Consider the following 22,652-nt stretch of genomic DNA (forward strand, 5'->3'; position numbering starts at 1 on the left):
AAAATATTCAAGAATCAACAATACAACACGGAAAATACGTGTCATCATAAATGTTGCAACTTATTGACAAACAAAAACAAGCTTAATAAACCCTTCAATGCTTCTTATCAAACTAAACAGATTTCCATCAATAACTCGTCTAACTCCAATAGATAGACAAAGCAATTCTATTAGATTCTCCACGCAGATTCTTTTGGAAATATGAAAGTTCAGTCGTCGGACAAAAGTGGAATGCATGAAATTATATCAGCTTTTATGTCTTATTGGAATACTATTGGACAATCTTCACAAAAAAAACAAATTATGGTTGATATTCTTTTCTTGTCAGCAGACAAAACTTGAAAGCTGAACAATGGAAGAAATGTTAAATGATTTTGATTGACAAGGAATACAAAAATTCAATAATTCCCATGATAACACATCATTGGAATATTACATAAGTTACAGTGAACATTCCTTAGCAGACAACTCCAGTTACACATTAAAATGACTAGTCATTCGCATGTCTGATGCCCTAACAAACTCATGGCATTTGACCAAGACACCTAAAACTGAAATGGTTAAAAAATCTGAATTTCCAAGCCAGTGCTTCCATTAAACTCTAACTTAGTTGGGCTTTTGTTTACATGCAGGCTGAATCAAGGTTTGAGGTCATTTCACAAACATTTATGCAAATTAACTCCAAACACAATTTGTTCCGAAAACGAGGTTAGATTTCTCCATCAAAATGTAAATTCAATGTATCGCTTGGTAACATGAGCGTTGATAGAATTTTCCAATTTTCTCAAAATACCAATATTTCTATATACAAGGAACAAATTTTAGCCTATTTCATTTCATATCATCCAAAATTGCATTTTTCATCTCGCGTTTTGCTCCTTCTTATGCGCTGCTACTGATGCGGAAAGAAATCATGAGCCGCAGACCAATTCAATATTGTTGCCTGTCTACACTGACCAGCGCCAATTCCCTTGATCACATTCGACAAATATCGCGACCAAGCATATTCCCAATATAGCACTGTGATGTATAATACATTTGCTGGTCAAAACTGGCGGTCCCCGGAGGCTGAACTTTCAACAACCATAATCGAAAGCTTCGGTAAATGAAAAGGATTCTAGTGGTCAATATCGGCCCTGCATCCTTCGTCCATTTTTCTGATAAATTCATTCTGTATACTTCTGAGGCAGCTGTTGGTTACCATGGCAACGTACTGGCTATTTGGAAAATTCACTGTAATATTTGACTCTGTGGTGCTATTTGCACCAATCGCTGGACTCGACTGCCATATTAAAATTAACCTTTTCCAATGTCCAGGGTTGGCATGGTAATAATGACCACATGCATATGTAATGAGTCGTACATTGTAACTTCAAATATTATATAGAAGTGTGGAGGGGCTTAATAAGGGGTTTGTAATGACAGACTGAGAGCGTGCCAGCTGGCTGGACACTGGTCAGCAGACAGCTCTGTGATGAAAGTTCACTTTAATAGAAATACAATACAAACTGAAGTTGAACTGGACAAAGGAAAATCAGGCTACTTCAAATTCATTGAGACAATAATGGAACTTGACCACTGGGCAGTATTCCTTTGTTGAAACCACCAGCAGCTTTTAGACAATGGTTTAGTGAAATAGCAAAGTTATAAAGAAAATGTACACATTTTGGCAATTTTTTAATTTTTTATTTATTTCAAATATTATATAGAAATATTTTATATATTTTAAACCATTTCTCTCATTGTTTGGCCATTTTCTGTTGCATGCTTTTTTATACAATATTGAATAAGCAAACCAATTCACACAATGGATTGAAGGGTTTCAATCCAGTGACCCACAGCTGTTTCAAGTTCTATTCAATTGAACAAAGGCGAATGAGCTCATTTAAATTCATTGGGACAATACTGGGAAACTTGACCAGTGGTCAGTATCCCCTGTTAGAATGAAACAAAAGATCTGAAACAAAGCTTAGGGGTCGGGCTCAGGGCCAGGGAGAGGAAGTGGGCTTGAGTGTATATCAGTGTGTGTGCAATATTCCTGTGTAAATACATCTTCATGCATGAATAGTTGGTAAAGATTGTGGCATCTCAAAAAAGAGACAGAGAAAATACCTCTTTTCGGTAATGCGATGTTATTTTTCACTGATTGACCAAATTGTCTGCACTAAAAGTTCAAATCCACAATCCAACAGACAGCAAACAAAGGAAGTAACCAACAGTATATGAACAATGCCAATTGGAGTCCATTTGGATGGAAGAACTCATTACGTAATTTGATATTTTGTGAAAAATAACAGCATCTTTTGTTCAAAACCAATGATATCATGGTTTTAGGTTCAAAAGGGAACATGATATGAAAATTGTCTCTTTTTGTATGGGAATAGCAGACTTCATAAGCATTGTTGAGGTAAATTTGATCGGAAAAAAAAGCGTGAAAAAGCTGAATTTGTTTTTCTCTACCAAGTTCAAACATTCCTGTGTACCAAGTGTACCAAGTGAACCTTTTTTTGAGTGCAATAATTAGAGGTGGACAGTAATTGAGGAATATATTGAAATTTAAATGATGTTGCCCCTTTTTTTAGTCCACTAACGGAAAGTTTTATTCTCATCAGCTATCATTCCAAAGTAAATATGCTTCAATATAGGAATAATTTGTTGAGTTGCTTTAAATCTATCTTCAGCTTCACTGATGCTCAAGATAGATCGATTGTCAACTCACTGTGGAGTAGAACCTGGACATAATGTCTCAAAGTTCATATTAACCACGACAATGTCACAGTGACAAGACAATACATTTTGCATTATTGTTTCACAGAATGAGACACTGACAGAATTAGTCACCATTTTCTATAATTGTCGGCCATTTTTCTACAATTGTCGGCCATCATTCATTGCCTGCAGCATTGGTCCTCACGTTCTTCTTCAAAGTCAGCATGTGGGCATTGAACAAATCCGAGAAATCAGTCGTGGCTTTTCACTCCAATGAATCTTTTATCTCATTCCAAATCTTCAGAGTACAAATGAAGATGATAATCGATGGTTTTTGTCTTCACGAGATGGCCTTTGTCCAAAGGAACCCGTATATAATTATCACCCAGGTATAACCCCGAGATTTTAATAAGTGTATTGAGTGTGAGTCTCACCAGTGAGGACAGAAGGGGATCGGCACTGAAGAATACCATGAAATCAGATGATTGGAAAAGGAACAAAGAATTTAACATTTGAACAATTCTTTATAGCAAAAGTGAGGACGGGCATACTTCTTCAAACTGATAATTTTTTCTTTTATTACAATTTGACAGCAGGCATACTGTAAACAAATGGATTTCTGTACAAAATACAGCATAGAAATTAAAGATATCTATTGTCAGAAGTCCGGTCTTGACAACTCGAGTGTACTACACTATCGGCATGGGTTGCCACTTTGAACACGCCTTTTAACTTGGAGGACACCCTGTTGAAAAGTCCCCACATGTGGATTCAGGGTGTATCTTGAGGGATACTCCATGCTCATATTAAGCAAAGAATTGGTTCTTGGAGAGGGCCGAAAGCATCAAAAGGGAGCTGTTAGCAAAAGTAACATGACTTCCACAAAAGCAACACATTGGAAAGTTCTTCCTGATCCACCAGGCTAATGTCCAACCTCAAATTTTGAGATTTAATTATCTCAAAATTTGAAGGATGAATTTGAGGTATCTCTTTTCAAAAAATTTCAAGCCCGCTGTTTTTTACCGCACTGAAACACTCAATTCCGTTCCACAAACAATACCTCAACTGACTTATCGCCATACTCATACCCATATTCCATGATCGTCCACAATATCGTGCCTGCATACCTGACAGTATAATTTCAATTACTGGACAATTTGTAAGACAAATGAATCACTAACGAGATCAAAGACTTCAATTAGAGAAAATGCGCCGCCTAATTTGCATACAAAGATGATTGTCGGCTGCAGGTATGGACAGAGGTCATCTGCTGGTCATTAGGAATGGTGAGGGCGTCTGTCATAACGACAATGCAATGCTCAATGAGGCTTGAGAGCCAGGACCAGAATATTTTTAATGCTTTTAGGATCCATTCGGGTTTGGCTTCCCTGTGAAAATACCAATCAATCTACCCGTGGACAAAATATAAAGATGATTACTTCAAAGTTTATCTGAGCATTATGGATCATCAATATTCCGCATTTTCAGCATTATATCAGGCACAGTTTGCGGACGCCGACCGACGACGGACACCACGTTATCGTATAAGCTCCCCAGAGGTGAGCTAAAAACCTACAGTGATAAACAACAAAACAATTAAACAAATATCACATAAGTTTTATCAAATATTTCACTAATTATTAATGGCTTGCAAACAAGATCCTCCATTCACAACATATTCCAGTTAGTCAATCTAGGTCCACAAATAAATAAACTGAGGAAAAACCGAATGTACAAACGTCTAGAAGTTTCTAGATTCTGCAGGTTTCTTTCTAAAGTGTTAAATTTTTTATTCAAAATTAAATTCGGTATATTTCAAATTCTACTCTTAGCAGTGTAATCTACAGAGCAAGATGTACATTAATGTAGGATGACTTTTTCTAACTTTTCAATGGAAGGGCTACTCTTCCTTTAATTGAAGTAGAGGAAGATGTTTCCTTTGATGGTTACCTGAGTGTGAAATGATACAGTTGTATTCATCATGTAAATAAGCTGAGGTTATGTGGAATCTGTGTTTAGCCAATCCAGGCTAAAATAAAGAACATAGCCCCAAGTCATATATACTTCATTGCAAAGTTCCGAAGATATTTGCCATTTACACCAAAGGAATATTACAGAGGCGATGATTTGCAGATACTGCAGAGGTTAACTGAATCATCAAATGTGGAATCCAAGATTTAAATTTAAGAACAGGGCCTGCAAAAACTCGGCTTCTTGAATCGTTTTTACATTCCTCCCCCAAAGCCTACAGTTGCGAGATTACCAAATATATACTATTTTTACTGCAACCTTGCTATCAATTTCTCTTTCACTTGAATATGATTGTCCTATTCCAAAATGGCCGCCACTTTTAATACATATTTTGAGCGGCTTAAAATCATATTTGCCAGAAATATTCAATTGCTATAGATAATCCTTAACCCGAGGCGACCAATAATCCGGTTACAGTCAGAAATACACCATTTCGAAGAAGTAACCAATTTTAAGATGATTTGATTTGAAGAGATGTTGCAAAAAGAAACATATCATATGAATCAAATTTACGATTCTATATCTCAAATGATCGCTAGAACTGAAGGCTCGGCCATCATGAAGCATTATAGTGTCCATCTGATTTCATCACGCACCAATACACTTCTAATGAATCACCAGTATTGTAAAGTAGACCACTCAGCCGGCCACATATTGATTTCGCAAGATTTCTCAAGATATTACAATCCAAATATAACATTCAGAATCAGATGCACATATTCTCAGAATTCCTAATTATTAAGAAAACAGCATATGAATATCATGATTATGCAACAGGCACCACCCGACCCTAGTTTAGGCAGATTGTTTAGGTGGTTTTGCAACAGATATTTACCAAGTAGTGTAATGTAATGGTATCATGATATTGACTAGAAAAGTTTCGACTTAACCTGAACAAACTGGTACATATCCGTCATGATACGATGTATATAAATGTACACAAAATACCGACCAATCAGAGTGATACAGATGATCGTCCGAAGGAATTATCCGATTATTGATTCAAAGAATTACAGATGGTTCAGATCGATGTAAACTGGAACTAATCAATTTTTCAAGTTCCCAGCGGTGATTTATTTCTGGGCGAGTTAGGACATAATTAATACCAAAATATACACAGCGATTGATTACCGATTTCTCAAGAATGAATTAATTGAAAGAATCGATTAAAATCAATGCATCATTATTGGTCATTCCCTTCCTATTAGAAGAATTCAATTAATATTCGATGGATCAATCACTTGGATTTTTTTTTAACAGAAAAAAATCATCTGCGTAGCAGTATTTTGAGGAATATATTGAAGGGAATTTCATCGAATATTGTCAGATTTCAATCATCCAATAAAAATTGGATAAACACTTTTAATACTGCACAGATGCCTAGGGCCTCAGGTTATTTATTGTTCACACAAAAATACATATCAAATCACTGAGGATTGCAAAGTTTGAGCAAAAAAAGATGCTATTTCTTAAGATATGAACCTATTTGAGTATCTCATACTTGCACGAGAACAAACATTTTGTATTCTCAAGGTGTGCAGGGGGTTAAACAATGTCCTGAAGGCTCGGAAAGTAATTTCTTTTCCATTTCCTTAAAACAAATATAATCTCACGAGATTGAATTTCGGGACAAAATATTACCTTAATCTAGAAAAAATTACCCTCAACATTCCTCTAAACAGCAAATCGAAGACTTTAGACCAAGTATCTGCAATAAAAACAGAATGTAGCAGGATTTCCCAGAGGACTTGACTGAACAAACAAAGGTTGTGGAGGACTCTTTGGGCATACCAACTTCAGTTCACTGCTTTGGCAGAAAACATAATGCCAAATTGGTTCAAGTGTCTGACTTGCTCACCTTGCATCATGCTCACACCAGATGCAGCATTTGGATTGTTTCTAGAACACTTTTTGATAGAGTGTATTTAGAAGGGATACAAAGACCTGCTGTGGGAGGATGGATAAATTAGTCGGTGGGCAACTGTAGAAAATAGATGAAACAGAACATATATGAATCTGCAGCAAACATCATGGCCAACGTTTTTACTTGAACTTTTGAGAAGTCTTGAGACCTCAGCATACCCAGCCCACAAGTGTTGAGAGATCACAGACAGGGAGGCTGACCAATGACAGCAAAAAGTCGCAGCCAATGGGTGATGATGAAAGGATTTGAACCGTGAAGGAGTGAGGGACAGAGAATAGTAGATCCAACTTGGTGGCATAGACTTGCAATCCAAAGCATACATATCACTCATTCATCAGAAATCAAATCAAATTTCATGTATAAATATTTGCCAGAAACCAAGAAATTGCCTTGTATGGAACTGAAACTTGATACCCAGCATATAAACAGATTAGCCAATGCAAAAAGTATCATAAATTTTTCGGAATATTTGACGGCCACCAAAAATGCAATTTGATATCTTTAGTGTTTATTTTAACTGCAATCTAACATTCCAGTGCGATTTTATTTCTGAAATTTATATTAAAGTAAACATGTGCACGATGAGTTTCTCTCTAACACTGTGTGGGCTCCACGGATAAGTGGGATGTTGGTGCGTGGATAAGAGTGCTGAGGAGCTCCTAGAAAGACGTCGATAAAGTCGTACGAAAGTGACGAAATGTTTCAGTTTGGAATGAGGCACTTGAACAGACTCGTGATGATAGTATTCACCATAGATTGACCTTAAATGTCTCGACAGATCTGACGTAGGCAAAACAGTGCCCAAAATAAAAATAAATATATGTGTATGATACTTATTTCTATTTTCAGAGAAACAGCTTGATGACATTTTCTGTTTTGCAACTGTTAAAGTCGATATGATGCCCAAGCCAAACTTGCACAGACTTGTCCCTAACTCAATGTAAAGACAGAGCTTCTTCAATAAGCCTACTGCTTGTCACGAGAACTGATGTGTCAAATTAGGCCAATGAAGATCTCCACATTCAATCCATGCAACTATGTTCCAACTTCATTCACAGGCTGAAAGGGTTAACGAAACCATTATCACAAAATGATAGAAAAAACCTAAAACTGTTATATTTGGTTATATTTGACATTTATTTGAGATAGATTAGAAGCAGATGATGTTGTCTGTAAATACACTTATGAGCAAACAATCTCGATCTCAATTTAGTCTCATTAATTGGACTATCTCATAGATTCAGTGATTAAATTGCTATTAGCCTTTTTCTTCATGGGTTAATGATACAGAAGATTCAAGGCTGGAGAAAAAATCGCCCGAACTTGCCTTGGCTGTTCTTTGAGCCACTTATGAGCAGGGGTTTGATTAATCCAAGAGAAAATGATGTGGAATTGAATTACCAGGTATAATTACACTTGAATTCCAAAGTTTGCAATTGTGATTTTTTAGAAACTGAGTTAGAAATGTTACAAAAGAAATTAGCTGGAAGAAGGTTCTCAAAATGGAGAAAGCGCATTAATTTTTTTCTCAATTCCCAATGTTTGCATGTTGTAGATTGTTAAGTGAGAAACGTGCCTCATTACTTTAAGCAAGAATTCCATGCAATGAAGATCACGTTGATGCCTATTTCGACGAAGTTGACAACATCATCCGTTTCTGATCAGTCAAGACCTCTCACACCCAGCCATGTTGAAGGAAGATCCAGCAAAGGTTAACCACTCTAAGCAGACAGACAGCATTTCAGTTGAAATGTTCTTTTCATTGCGATTTCGACAATGATAAAACTGAAGTGTTCTGCTTTGTTCGTGGAGAAAGTCAAGATGTCTAACATTTTCAAATATGCAATGTGAAGAAATTTCATGAAAAATAACTCCATGGAACATCGCATTTACCTGTTTTACCTGTAATTGTATCCTTCCCATGTTTTGTTTAGTCGCCAACATAGACTTTTTGAAATACCATTATTAGAAGGTGAAGGTAGCCTTGGAGATTATAGCATAGGCCTAGGTATGGGGAAAGGCCTAGCATGTTTGTAGCAGCATGTGCAATTGTCTGCTGAAGATAACAAAAATATTCTTTTGATAGGATAATAGTTCTACCTGTCAAGTTCACTTAACCCTCACCACTGCAGTAGAAATACTTTGCTGTATCCTAAACCTGATATCACGGTCATCAAATGAACAAGCAAAGCTGGGTGGTAAAAACAAGTGTTTTGGGTTTATTGGCTGATAACAACTGCGGTAAAGGTGCTGGTGATTTCTCAAAACACTGTGTTTGCCAAAATTGGGCAGAGCAACCAAAAACAACTGATTTGAAATGAAACATTGGCAGATATTCCTACCCGTTTTAGGCTTTTCTTGCATGGATTGTCAATCACTCATGAAAGGCACTTCAAAGATACCAACATGTCACAAGAAATACAATGACAATGACTTCTTCCTACATCAGATATGAGTTCCTTCATATGAAACCCCGAAGAACAAAGCAGAACTTGAGACACAACAAAATATGCTGAAAGTGTTCAAATTTCATTTTGAAAAGAAACACTCTTTGTTCATAGCCCAAGGGTTGTGGAAGTCAAGCATTAAACAAGGAATTTCACAAAAGCCCCTCTTTCATCTTGTCACAATAAAGCATTATCTCCAATAAAAACATGCTTCAGATCAGCATCACGCCTTGAATAAAACTAAACCAATTAACATCCCCATCAAAGCATCATTTAAATTTTCCAGTTGAATTTTATCAGTTTTCTCTGCAGGCGTAAAACAACCACAAAACATTAAGACAAGAGGTTCGGAGCTGTGGGGTAGGACACATGGCCGTAATCGAACACCTGAAACTGATATCAATGTTCACGGTTTCCACCCCAAGGGCTGAAAAGGACCAATTAAACGATTCCTCCTTCATTGGCATCGCACTGGGTCCAGGTGAACCAAATAGCTACAATTTAGACCCCTCAGCCCAAGGGGGCAGCAGCGCATGTTTCTTTTGTGTTGCAGGGATTTCAAGGGTTGCTGTGCTGGTGAACATTTGCCTGGCTTCATTTAATTGGTTTGTCTTCGCAAAGGGTGACATTTTGTTTAAAATCTGATAATCAAGAAGGAGTGTCTTTTCTAAGAATGATGATAGCAGGGAGTCTTTTGACTTGGAACTGATGAAGATGGTCACAGAAAAGTGACTATGTGGCAAAGGACTAATTGTCTAACTGAAACATTCCCAGGGGAGACAAAGGGTCGAAGTCAGGTTATCCATCTATCAACAAAATGCATTTAGCATACTGAGTCCACCATGCACAATGCAAATATCTTCTCCACCTCTCCACTGAAGGTAACATTCATACAAGTCTGTGGATCAAGGGTCCAATTCTAAAATACATGCATATAGTGTCATCAATGTCTACATTCTTCTACCGTAAACCATTTTTCATACTATCTTTCTGTTGCATACTCAAAGTATACAACTTTTTACCCCAAATAAGGGTGTAGTCTCCCTGAGAATACATCAGCAGGAGCAGAACTGCAGAAGGGATGGACATACCTGCAACCCCCTGGTTTCGTTGCCCCCCCCCCCCCCAGGCCATTTTGAGGATCAATACAGAACTCAATCGATCCTAGGGGCCTTAACAGGAATCTCACTAATCAAATATATCCCTCCAGCACATCTACATTCCAATTTTATAAACTTGAAATCAATGATTTCAAAGAATGACCTTTTTAAAATTTTATTTGAAATAAAGTAACTTTTCATCAGATCGAATCCGCAGCTCATCTAGCATTTGTCTAGTACATAATTAAAAAAATCTTTAGTCAATTCACTTTGATATATGAATCAAAGTCACAGAGTGTTCTTTTTGAAAGTCTTTTATGAACTGAGAAAGATCAATTTTGAATTGGGTACTTACTCTAGATACTTCTAGAAAATTCATGAATTTGAAATTGTCAATAGACAATGAAACAGGTAGGAGAATGCATATAGCTTATACTAGCAGTGTATACAATCTGATAGAATTCTCAAGGTTTTCCTCAGACATGGAATTCATTCTTAAATACCACTCTAAGGTGCCAAAGGGAGATTTTTTAAAGCTCTCAAATAAGAAAAGATACCATATATGCCTGCAATGGACACCAGTATGATTAAAAAACTAAGAAAATGAAGTTATTGAGATAGGGTTTTTTGTGATAAAAAGCAGTCACTATGGCAACAGGTGAACCTAGTTTTGGTGTCTCAAGTGGACACAGAGTAGGGGCATCATGACAAACACGACAGCAAAGTCAACATGGCGGCGATCGATCCACGATTCATTAAGACGATTCTAGGGCAATGGTGCTGAAATTGCGATATCTCAAATTCTAACCAAAGCTATTTTGTGACGAGAAGAAGTGCTCTTATCAAATATGAATTGGTGGAAAATGGGAAGTTTCCATCTTTAAGACTTCTGGAAAGTTTTCAATAAGTGTCTGACTATTTAGAAATCCTATGGGTTTCAGATTAAATTCGTTTGCATCTTACAAAGTCTAGCACTGCAGATTTCTCAAGTGATGATACATTTGACCAAAGCTGTAGTCATAAACAGGAGAATTTCCAATAACTGACCTCATCAGCTGGTAGTAATAACATTGAGGTTATGATACATGAAAAACCTTGGTTCTCAGACCTGAGGAGTTAAGATCAAAACCCTTTGATTTTAAACTGTGATGTAACTGGGAAAAGGATACAAAAATGCTTCACCTGCAAACTGTCTTTCATGCTTATGCTTCAAGGCATGGAAAAACAGAAGCAGGTAGATTTCATTCCTTGGTTCAGTGATCAGTAAAAGGTTCAGAAGGTTAGGAGAGAGAGAAATGCTTGATATTTCATTCAAACAGAATGAAACAGGCTCAGATGATGGCAGTTATATCCCTCCAAAACTGTCGAAGACAAAGAAGTACACCTGGTGACTACTTACATCGAATAGGGTTTTGATAAGAATCCAATTTTTAAAACCGTTTCTCAACAAAACAAATTATATCCTCATACTGGGTACACTTGTTGAGGTCCACATCTTGAGAATTCAATCGTTTGTGTTAGAAATCATTTCAAAACACTTTCTTGAAGAGGAGCAAAATCGATAATAAAGAGCCATTAGCCAAACTCGTTCAAAGCAAATTAAAACAGGCATTATTTTTTCAGCTCTGTCATATTCCAATAGCCGGGAGGAAAATGACCATTTCGAAATGGGTTATATTGGAATTATGGCAAGGACCTGTTTATCTTTCTTCCATAAATCTGTTTGCAAAGCTCGAATATTAAAACCACGAAAACAAGAAGCAACATGTTTGTCCCAATGTTTTTACACAAATTATTGAAACCGTGTTGATATGATAATCGGGTGTTTCTCATAAAGCATAGAAGTTAAGTTAAACCAAATGAACTTTTAAACTGAGGGCAGAATGAATGAATGTAAGGTTTTAAGTGAATTTTGAGTTAACTACACACAATGACTAAGCTTTGCGCATACATAGTCAGCACAGCTAAAATGATGTCACATATGCAGCAACAAGGCTTTTATTTTATCATCAGCAATTATCACAATTTAAAGCGATTTTGTGGAATTTAACTAGGTTACTTATTATTCTTCATCAAATGTATTTTAAATGCAGGCGTTAAATTGAAACTTATGTCACTATTCACATGTGCCAAGGGTATAATCATTGACAATAATGGGGCAATTTCAAATAATTTCAAAATAATTGTCTATAAATGGAATAACAAACCTTGAATTACGTCCTAACTGAAATAAAGGTCAGAACAGTACAAGAACAGAAAAGCCCCAACAAGAAAATGGAAACATAGTGAATTTCAGAAAAATCGAAGTCCAACTCACACATAACTATCCAATGATTTGAAAATCTGGTCAGGTGTGAAGCTGACAATGTCATTCCAATGAAAGAGGTCACTCACCTAAACAACCAATTCCAACACAAAGGTACATGTAAAGGCCATCTTTTCTTTGTGTTTCAACTGATCATTTTTTACTTGTTTTTACCTGTCTGCAGTCCTTTATTTTACCCAGCCAATTATTTAGGTTGATTAGGCAGATTTTCTAAACTAAATTAATCTAAATCACTCATGTGACATAAGATTTCAAAACCTTGCTTGTTCCTGGATCAAAATATGTATTTATTGCCTTTTAAATACTTTAATAAACAGTCAAAGTGTTAGCTATTGAGATTTGTGAGCTTTTGTACATAGAAATAGAGAAATGAATAAATTAATCAAACAAAGTTGAAAGTGTTAATTCGGCCAATTAATGACACAATCAGGCGTTTTTATAAAAATAAGCAATATTTACAAATATAATGTCCACAAGTGTGCAAGTTTACGTTATCAAAACACTCATATTGCCATATATTTATTATAAGAGGATTTGAACAACCTTTACTATGAACCCTTCAGTCTGGGATTTGGATGGCTTTGCCAAAGTTCAATTTATTGGTGTAAAAACGCTAGAAGTCATACCACATGCCTCAAGAGCTGCATAGCCAATGGTTTCCAATATTCTGTCTATTTTTACACCTTAGGGTTCCCTTTAAGGGTGTACCAAATTGATCCCTTATGAGGCGTAACAGATGGAAGGGTTTATTTTTACACCGCCATGATGGTGATGAAAATGGCTTAAAAATCACAAAGAATAGAAAAGCAACAAACCAAAGATGAATTGAAAGAAGAATTGAAAGAAAGTGAAAGAAGTTCGATTCTTTTGCAGATGTTGGTGACTCAACTTGGAACACACCATAAAATATTCAAAGGAAAAATAAATTCAGAATCAAAACGAATGGACTGTTTGTTTTCCTCTGAAGCCTTGAGCACTGCCAGCAGAATCTATTCCTTTCTATTTTCATTAGTAATTGAAAATGTGGACTGGCCACAAATAGCCAGTCAGAATTGGCCGGAATTCAAATGCTTTCAAAACATGCCACGCCATTAAAAATTTATAAAAATTTCTGTCTGGTTGAAAGCGTGCCGGATTAAGAAAATGGACCTGGCATATTGTTTCTCAACAGTCAAACGATTTGAGTGATGTAACTAAGACTCGTTATTAAAATGGACGCCATGAATGATTAATTGAATGAAATTAATCAATAGATGTTACCCATGGAAAGTGGACACAATCATGGTGGAGTGAAGGCAGTTATGGCAGTGTGGCTGCGTTCTGGCCAGTCCACTTAGCCTGGGATGGTCAAGTAAAATAATGGATTCTTCGGGGGGGGGGGGGGGGATTTCTAGTCAGTTGATTGAAAATGATACACTGAGAGGTTTAAGGCACATCTTAATGTCTGTTCTCTCTTTTAATACAACAGGTACAATATGTGTCTAATTCTAATTCTAAATGTCTGATTCTCCAGTCATCATAAACCAAACTCACACGAGTCAAGCTCCAAAGGTCTTGCCCCAGTTGCCACCGCAATTTTGACACTTCTCAAATACACAACAAATTACTAAACTAACCAATCAAACTGATTCACAAACTTGCAAAAACAATGGCACTCGACTCAACCTAATGACCAACTCTGGTATTATTACGGTAATTTTCATAAAATTTTATTTCCAATTTTCTCATAATCACATTTATTTCCTGTATCAAAGTTCTCCATATGTCTCTGTAGATAATTACACGTCATTATAATTTTGACCGTGCATGACATATTGTTACTTTAATGCAGTTGTTTACTGGGGGAGAGTTACCTTTATTTCGCGAATTAGGACCGATAAAACTTTTAACTCATAATGGAGCAACATAAATACGCCCAATGCCTTTCTATGACCAGTTTATCGTCTGATTAAAACCATTACCTAGCTTTCCCATGGAGTGAGGTCCATTTCATAATCTGGGAAACAGCCAATTCGACAATACTCAAAATTAATCAAATTTGATATGGCATATTTACTGCTCAAGTTATGGTAATGTATTTCCATATTGATAAAATGGCTTGAATCTATCATTGCCACAAGGCATCAGATATCTAGTTTATACTGAAGATCATGTGTCGAAATACCAACAAAAGCAATGTTAAGTATTTTTTCTTCAGTTACTGTTCATGTTGGGATTTTTGTTACTGGTTCATGCCTATAGTCCCCCTTTAAGATTTAAGACCAGTAACCAAGGGTATCTTGATCTTTTAAGGCTTCACGTCGCGACTACAAAACCACCCACACATACAAGTTGATAAAATACCAAGTATGGTATAGTCGACTCTTTTTAGCTTATATCTACTGGATGGCAACACATGCATTCGATACTTTAGTTGTATTCAGCAACATTTGCTATCAAACCAGATGTTCACACGTTTTTCACTAAAGCATTCTGAAAGATAATTGTCTCAAGATTTCAGATGAATAGGACTTCTCCGAGGCATCGACACTAAACAGTCATCACAGCGACACGTTGGAACTGATCTTAAACTGCACCAAGATAAACTGTCATGAAAAAGTGTTTTCTCTCAATGTCTCCATTGAGTTGATTGTCCACAGAGGTGATCCCATCCTGGCACCCCCATCGGGTGGGACACAACTGTTCAATACATTAAATTTCAATGCATTCATCTGAATCTTTAATCAATAGTTGAATTAGAATAAGATATTGTAGCAGATTAAATCTCCAACTGGTACGAGCGTAGGCCTATTCTTTCATTGGCGTACATCATCGTTAAAGGTGACAACAGCTGGGCTTTAAACACATGATTTGAATGGGAATTCATCGACTTCATTTCATAGACTTTTTTCTCGAATATCTCTCTTGAAAGTAAATGGCATCAGACAATGCTGCACGCACAGATTTTCTTTTAGGTTTTTCACTCAGCATGGCTGCTGTTGAAGTTTTCTCAGTGGGGAGCCCTCAGCTGGAAGAAGTCTGTCACTCCATCATGTCATAAGAGGTCTAGAACAGGAGAAAATGACCAATATTTCACCAGCATAACAGTCCAATCATGAGTTACCAGGCCTGAAAATGAGATGATGGGGCCTAATGTGAATCTTCTACATGTTCTATTTCGGAAAATCTTGAAATTGAACATTTTGAAACGGTATCAAGAACAAACTCCATGCACTTACTTACAAAACGAAATTGAATCAAATCTCTGGACCTCAAATTGGGAAAAGTAGCAGATATCCATGTGAAACTGTGCCGTACCATGTACCTCCTACCTCCTTCACAGTAGCAAGGTAAATGAATTAACACCACAAGACTCACCTTTAATCCTATAAGATTACCTGGAGAGATTCCAGTTGGCTGATCAGGCCAGAGATTAGTGTAACAACAGTTACCAATCCTGCTTAGCTGATGCTGCAAGTCTGAAACTGGCTAAGTTTAATCGGAAATGCAAAACATGTTGTGGTTGCTTGAATTTCAAATTGGAGAAAAAAAGATTGTTACATCATAGAAATCATATCACTGACCTGTTTTTTTCACTAACTTGACTCATCTCATCTCGGATCAAACAAATCTGAGGATCCCAAAACCACTTCACTGCTCAACATGAAAGAGCTATGTTGAGCCTTCAAGATTTCAAGAAACGAAACAAGCAGACCTCATATTGCGTAACCCATTGCTCCATCCACGTTACACGAACAGATATTGGGATAATTTTCCAATGTAGCCAGGCCATAGATATTCCACAACACGGTGTCCACGGAATGTTCCTACTGTAGAGAACAGTTGGAAACAGAACAAAAAGATCATTACCTGCACACGAATTCAGAGAACAACAGTGACCACCGGCCACATCATAGATCAATCAGGTCATCAGTCAGCTGCTTCCTCCCTCAAGTCCCAGAATGAAACTGGCAAACAACCTCCTTGATTAAAATACATATTCAATAAGGGATTACATAATCCCAACCTTAATTTATGCGGTATTGGCAAAGCCACACAATTATTGAAGTTCGCCTGGTGTTATTACCAACTACAAACATCAGTTATCTTGGGGTAAATTTCATGTAACTCGGTAACCATAGAAATGCATGTTTGCCAAGTCTTGTCACAGCAATGAAGTTAGAGTTATTAGTGTAATAGTAATCATAATTACAAAGGACAAAGGGAGGCCATTACACAAACCTTGTTAAATCTGACATGAGCAAAATATAGTGCAAATTACATGAATAACCGGATATCAAGCTGGCGTTTGCAGTGGGTTGTTACATAACGAAATGGTCATGAATATTTCAATTTTCAACATGAAGTCTTGCATCATAATTGAAGTATGGGAATAATCAATACTTTGACCACAATATAATGTAACTCAGGGATGGAAATGTAACGATTTCCTGAACTGACACCAGACACCAATGACAGATTTCGCCAAATACGTGTTGGAAATTCGTTGCTTTTAAATTTTTTTGGTATTTTTACATCAACACAGCAAATTGAGTGCTAAACATCAACTAGAAACTCAAACTTAAACTTCTCCACCAAAGCCTCAACTAACTTCTCTTCACACTGAATATTGATTGGCATGATATTTCCAGGTCATACATTTATTCAACATCTATATTACATCATTCTTAAAGTAATTTACCTAATTTTTCAGACCATTAGATACATAGTTCTCAATGTTTATACATTCCATGTACATTTATTCACCTGTGTCATATTTACCAAGAGTATCGCAAGAAATAATTGAGTTGGGGAGTTTACGTTATATTCAATAATTTTCAAGCTAATTTTCCACTAATGTAGTCACATGACTGGGGTGTGCCGCATGAATCAACCCACAAGACGGAATGAGACATTTTGCTTTGGAAAGATTATTGCTGACTAAAATGGAACATTTTCAGCAACTTTCAGGTCAAAGTCAAAATGTGAACATGCACTCACTCTTTTGGTCCAATGTTGGTGTTATATGTTTTGTGATGTTAACTTGTTGTGATAGTTCTGTGGTTTTCATGTCATATGTGCAAGGTAAAGCCACTTCAGCTGAAATCTTCGTTCAAATTTGGTAAAAAATCATGCTTACAATCAATGATATCGAAAAAGTTGGATTGCCAGTTAAGAAATGGTAGAACACAGAGATTATAGCCATAACTCCACTTGTTATCATGTTAATGTCACCATCATATCGATAGTGTGGCCCCAATTTACCAAATTTGAGGAAGTTAAAATGACATAAACATTTACCATTTATCCAACACATTACAATTTTCATAAATTGGAAAATACTGCCGCATGTTTTTCAATCAGTGACTTATGTCCTGTAATTGAAGTGTATCGTGGGAACTTGGAACAAGTCACTGTTTTTCTATCAACAGATTTCGTGGGAACTTTCAAATATTTCAGAAGTGATGCAATTTTTCGTCAAGAAAGGCTAAGGTGCCAGCATGAAAGGTGAATCCTTGGTCACTACACCACCAGAACTATCAATTCCTTCGTCAATTTCTGAAATTTCTGACAGGTTCCCACAGTTTTTGATCATTGATAAAATATAGTAGCGTACATAACAGTTGGCAACATTTGCTTAGGTCATCAGTAAACCACATCAAGTCGTGGCAACATCCTCAGTGAACTAACAGCATGCCTATGCAACATATTTGGCAGAACCATGCCATTAACCAACAAGTAATTAAGACTATTATCAATTAGTATTATGAAACATTTCTTACAGTTCTACTCATTTCTACATTTCAGGCTTTTCTGCTGTTCCATTGTTCTACATGACTTGCGACCGGTAAAAGACAACAAGCATCGATACCATCGACAAGTTTTATTGAATATTGTTCACGCAAGTACATCTCTATTTTTCTAAGATGGGGTTGAATCCATAGCTTAAATGTATTGACAAACAGTAAAAAAATACGATTTAAAACAAGATAATTCAAAAGGTAAACTCTAACGAGACAGAATAATTCATCAAATCAATTGTATGAAATTTTCCTATTGTAGTTGTTTATTTTACATAGAAAACACCAGAATACAATTTTTTCAGAATACATTTCATTTCTAGAATGATACACAAACAAATGACTGCCATTTTATAGATTTTGATTTGTACATAATGCATGAGATGTACACAATAATAGAATTCAATATAAGGATTAGTTTATAATTTGAAGTTATTATAGATTTTGAAATAGCACGCAATCATTGCTTCTGGAACATTGTGGAACATGCTCGTTGCCATCACATGTCAATTAATACAAAGTTCATCGATTTAAAAAAACTTGCACGTCAACATCAAAATTTATTAAACAGTCTTTTATGTGCATTAACATTGTGTAAACGAGAGGGATTTTCATCAGATTCCACTTCAAATAAATACTTTATTTTTAATCCAGACATGAAACATTTGCAATTTTTTTACGTATGCTTTAATGGCATTCTTCTACTCAGTTTTGTGCAAGTGTCATGCATTACAATTCTATTGAAGTTCCCCCCTGAGGCGAATCCTTGATAAAACATCGACAGCGTTACAGTATGAAGTACACAAATTGTAGACAAGGTGAAAAGCAAGGAGATCAGTGGATCATGACGAAAGTGAAAATGGTTCTTTTCTCATTTGTTTGTATGCTAAATTTAACCCGCTATGTTCCATGTAATGGCAATGGTATTGTAGCTCTAACATGGCTTCACAAGGAGGAACTACTGCTTGATGGCAATGATAAACAAAACTTGGTCTAATCTGACATCAAATTGCTTTAACTAAAATTTATAAAAGCATAAATATATAAATCTGTGGATTGAATCATGACTGCATGACAGACATATAAAAGGCTACTTTACAGTTACAAAAGGTTCAGCATGTGAACAAAGCAAACAACACAGGAATACTGTGCCTTTAAATCTTCCCTTCTACAAGACTCCCCTATCCAAAAATTGCTAAACGATTGCCAACAGACATAATAAGTGAGATTTCTCCATGCCAATGGCCAAAGAATGTCCAAGCTATAATTACCACACATCCCCGCGCAATTTTATCTCCAATGGCCACTGTCAGGGCAGACACATTTATCTGAAATATATGCATTTTATAGGTGCCACCGCCACTGTGACTCAATACTAACAGACGCGCGCTAAAGCCACAGAATAGATTTTGAAAGATCGCCCATAAATAAAATCAAAAATGGCCATTTGGAGTGGTCCGGATGAAATTCGGCCATAAACTGGCTAGATCTCTCATATAACATCATCCAATATGACAGGAATAAAAATACAAATGAGTTAGAAACTGCAGAGGGTAACTAAGGTCTGAGTTTTCTTGGAGGCTGAGCCTGATGAGTTCAAGACAGTGGACACTGAAATTTTAAGCTCCTATCAACCCTTTGCTATGGAAGAATCTTCATCTAAACACAATTATAAATCCTCAGCTAAAGAATTACCATCATCCCTGTGGGGGCCGTCATTACAAGGACACACTCGCAATCAATATAAAAGATCCCCACCTATTGGAAACAAAAGAAAGCACCATCATCTTCGATGGGAGAATTAACTGATTTCAATGCTTGATGAATAAAATTGAATGGAATAGCACGACTCTTCACTTCAGTGTAGCAAGCTGAACGAAATATTAGAACAATAGGCCAAAGTTTACAAAAAAGACTCAAACAGTCAAACAGCAGGACCTCAAGTTGTCCAGCTTGACTTCGAATCAATGGCAGTGGAGATGTTGAGACAATAGGCAATGATCGGTCAGTGGTGCCCACATGGGGAGGCGATTTGTCACATTTCTAATAATTACCCAATTAATATGCAAATTAAGCTTAACTTCACTCCCTGCAAGGAGATCTCATTCATCGGTGAATCAATATGAATACCTGGTGTGAAATTAATACAATGGTATTGCTTGAATAAAATTATAGATCCTGCTTCGAGTCTGACAAAGGCCTACTTTGTAGAGCAACCTCCCCAACCCTTTTTTTGCAATTCACTAAAACTTCTAAAAAAACTCAAAATATTCACAAGTTCCTTTATGTGTACTGGCAGAGTAAAAATTCGTTTTCCAACCAAAAAACATTTTCTTACGATTTTTTATTTTGGGAATTGCAAGTTACATTGTATTTTGCAAAATCAATGAAAATAAAACTTTGCTAAAAATTTGGAAATTTACAGTACAATATGTTATGAATGACCATGGAAATATGGATGCAAACCTGCAGCAAGATGACAAATAGCAAATTCTGCTCACGAATGTTTTATTCACCAACTCCAACTGCAGGCTGTTTTTTACAATCATGGCTTAGAACAGCTTGTGGTTACTCAATTATGAAATTATTAATTTAATTCTGCAAATGATGGAATCAGCTGTGGTCAGTGGTGCAGGACGGGATTTTGTATTACACCAACAGATGAATTTATCATTTTAAAAGGCACAGTACTTCCTGAGAACAGAAGGATTCTAAACACAGTGACCCACCTCCAGCTTCAGTGATTACATGCTCATGGTGCAGTTAGGTAACATTTTTTTTAAAAAGATGGATTTTTTAAAAACAATTTTACACAATTTCATCAAAAATGACAAATTTTCAACAGCATAGCCCTTAATAAATTACGAAATCCTGTCACCACAGCTCCCTATCAATGAGTTGAACCAAACATGCCAAAACCAGCTGGTTTGAGTGGGAACGGATGTCAATAGGATTTCATAAGAATGTTTAATGAGACCGACCCTCAAACATTGACACAAATGTAAAACAAATACCCAGGCATTCCATCTTTAATTATCTGTAAACTGATTTTTTGCATTCCATTTGCTATTTGTGATTTACATACTGAATTATCTATGCAAAGTACATATTAACGAAATGACTCATGTGCTGGGCTAAAGTTGTGATGTTTTTAAGAAAAATTGTTAGATGATCCAACATTGACATGCAGCCTGGTGCATGTGACCTTAACTTTAAAAAGATTAAAACGAAAATTCTGTCTACCATCAAATCACCCATGCAATACAAATTTAAAAAGCAGCCTGATACTCCAGTAGAAAGTTCCATATTTTTTGCTTTCTGTCATAAAATTTTCTATTTTGGTATTCCTATATATCTTATGAACAACCATCGTTCATAAACTTAAATACTAACATACTTAAATACTTACAACCGAAAGAGGACAAACTCGACAGGAGGAAGAAGTAGAGCCCAATTGGAAGACCATAGCCCAATAAGGAGACAGTAGCTAATCTTGATTCAGAAGACCATAGCTCAACTAGGAAACCATATCAGAAGGCCACAGCCCAATCAGAAAAATATGTTGGAGGCAAACTGTAAAGGACAAGGACACCCAGACAAACAAATTTTTCCGATTTTGCGTGCTGTCTCGACCAACCAAAAACAAGCAAGCAGGTAGGTAATCTGATATAATATCAGGTAACAATGCATCTCATGAGTAACACAACGGTTCCTCCACTGAAGGTGGATCGAACAACTAGGCCTATGAAGGCCTAGTATCAAGCCTACTTCAATCCCCACCTCTGGAGAGCAAGCGGTGATATTTGCTAGGTGCTTTTCCGGTCCTCCCCTCTCCGTGACCTCTGTCTGTGTCAGAGACAGCCCTATTTGCAATAAATGTAGTCACCCTGCTCCCTAATTATCAAGATGCATGTATAACGGCTAATGCCAGGATAGCAGTAGCCTACCAAATTATAGCCAGAATCCGTGATCCGACCATCAAAAGGGACCCACTTGTGGGCAACCATCTTCTGCAAATCTTTCACACCAAATCACCCGGACATAAAGAAATTGCAAGCCTTTTTGACCATAACAATTTCAAAACCATTACTGTTATAAAATCAACGTCACATAAGTGTGGCCTAAAGTTTCTTCAAAATTAAATTTCTAAGAATTTTAATCATGGCAATAACATTCTAAGATGTATAATTGATAGGTGTTGCGTGTTAGAGCAATCGTAATGGTTAAAACAACCAAGCAAACATTATGCACCCGGTAACATACAATGTACCTACTAAATTTCCAATTAAAACTTAATTTAATTGAAAGTGCCAATCAAATAGAAATTGACAGGTC

The 22,652-nt window shown here is 36.4% G+C and overlaps 1 protein-coding gene across 3 annotated transcripts in view; it reads right to left on the bottom strand.

The window, feature by feature from the left end:
• LOC135485905 (uncharacterized) overlaps positions 1-22,652 on the bottom strand; it is a 124,065-nt gene that overhangs the window by 38,425 nt on the left and 62,988 nt on the right. The gene's annotated exons all lie outside the window — the stretch shown is intronic.

The sequence above is a fragment of the Lineus longissimus genome, chromosome 4, assembly GCF_910592395.1.
Source record: "Lineus longissimus chromosome 4, tnLinLong1.2, whole genome shotgun sequence".
Classification (NCBI taxonomy): domain Eukaryota; kingdom Metazoa; phylum Nemertea; class Pilidiophora; order Heteronemertea; family Lineidae; genus Lineus; species Lineus longissimus.